The sequence below is a fragment of the Lonchura striata genome, chromosome 5, assembly GCF_046129695.1.
Source record: "Lonchura striata isolate bLonStr1 chromosome 5, bLonStr1.mat, whole genome shotgun sequence".
In the NCBI taxonomy this organism is placed as follows: Eukaryota; Metazoa; Chordata; class Aves; order Passeriformes; family Estrildidae; genus Lonchura; species Lonchura striata.
This window is the reverse complement of record NC_134607.1, coordinates 60,977,205-60,979,413: the sequence shown is the minus strand read 5'-3', so window position 1 is coordinate 60,979,413 and position 2,209 is coordinate 60,977,205.

Here is a 2,209-nt window from a genome sequence, read left to right as displayed (position 1 = left end):
GATTAGGCATTTATATTTTATTAGTCTACCTATGAAAATGGTACATCTGAATCTTACAAAATAATATCAAATAAAAACAATACCAGACTATCATTGGCTTCCTACAGAATTAGCATCTTCAATGAAAGCTGCATACTAAAGTCACCAAACCTAGGTTTTTTCATTGTACCTGTATGGAATTTATTCTTAAACTCCATTTTTGTATGCTTAGTATATCCACTCCATTTAGCCAAACCGCAGTGCAATTAACCACAACTGTGAAAGGTTTCTACACTTGAACAAAAATTGAAAGGATTTTATATTGCGTTAAAATTGTCACTTTAGGGAAAGTAGACATATTTTTAAAAAGTATTTTATTAGGAGTCAAGGATTATTTGCAACTACAATTCAAAATTCTCATTCCTATTAAAAAAAAAAGTCTACAGGAGCAGTATCATACACATTTTTACAAAAGCTTCCAATTCTGTAGCAGCCCTTGGGCTTCCTTTCCATGGATATCTTTACTCCTTTTTTTTCTGCAACTGGAGCATCACTGGAATGAGTGCTTCTGCAGAATTAGCCCCCGTAAAGTTTTAGTCAGCAACCCAGCATTAATTCAAAATGAAGCAGAATCCATACAAACATCATTGTAAAAGAACCTGAACAGAGTTTCACTGATGAAAAGAAAATACACTGGAAAATACTTCTAAAACCTAATTACAAAAAAACTTCCACTACAGAGAAACTAAGAAAGGTGTCAGATGTAAAGGCTAGGAAAGTTTTCCACTTTGTTCCATTTTTAAGAGAACTGTAGCACCTAAACTCTGCTCTTAAGAAAACATTACTATCTTCTCTTTCTGTAATGCAATAGCGACTTGTTTTCAGAAGGTCACTTTGCAAATAGCTAAAACTGCAAGAAAAATATGACCTTGAAACTGTGACACACCCATGCCCTGATCAATACAGGGGTAAAGCTACACGTATCTAATTTATCCACGTAGGTAGTTTTAACTCACCAGGAATACAATTAAGGAAGAAATAGAAGTTGGCATGATTCCCAGTCAGAAACTTGACAATTGCTGCATTGAAAGTGAACTTCCTTTTCTCCTTCCCACTGCTCCTAAAACACTGTACAGTTTGTAATAAGCAAGTTACATTGCAATCACTTAACGTTTTGCAACTTTTTGTAGATTTAATGTTTTCTGCTACTGAATTTGACTAAGAAAAACAAAGACTCGGCCAGACACTAAGAATTTACCCACTGCTCTCCTGACAAGACATTAAGACCAGTCTGTTCTAGCTATAGCTGACACATGGTTTCTTAAGCTCAACAACAGAGATGTCTAGATGTCCCTTTCTGTGTTCTCCAACCTAAAAATAATTTTTTCAAGTACCATCTTTTTGATAGTTGATCTCTTATCCATTGTTTCGACAGCTGACAGAAACAAGTAACCTTTTCTAAAAATACATGAAAACTTACTACAGTGTTGTCTCAGTTTTCTTTTTCTGTTCTATAAAGAGCTATTTTAAAATGTTTTCTTCATAGAACAATGCTGTTGAGATGTTTGAAATCATACAAGACTTTCCAGTGTGCCTTTTTGCAAAGATGTCTCATTTTTATCACCCACCTCACACCCTTGGTGGAATCTTATCATCACTAAGCAAAATGTAACTGCCACCATTCTAGGAACAAATGTTGAGAATTAGCAGATCCAAAACAATACGTGTCGTTACTGACATTTAGTTTCTGATCCATGTAATTCAGTATATCTATCTATGCTCTTTGGCTGCTTAGCTAGGCATTCTGTATTTTAGTTTCACTCTTTCCAAAGTAAATAATTGATGATTATAAAAACAGGAAAACAACCCATAACAAAACCAACCTTAATCTTAAACTTGTCCTTCAAAGTACTCAAAACTTCCCGCAGCGTTGTGTCCTCCACAAAATTACAAACAGGTAATATACATTGTATCACCCCAAGTAGTGATTGAAGCTGTTGTGTAAATACAAGAGAATTCATCTGAAACACCCCCAACACTGAATAACAAGGTAGTTTTAATCCAGTTTTGATAACTGTCTATAGTTAAAAGATTATCTCAGTTGTTCCTACCATGAAATCTCATTAACTGGTTTTAATTAGTTGCCAGAAGTTCATGCCTTTAAATAATATGTCTTTTTTATATATATTTATCTTTGTGGGATACGAAAATAAAATATACAGCAAGAACG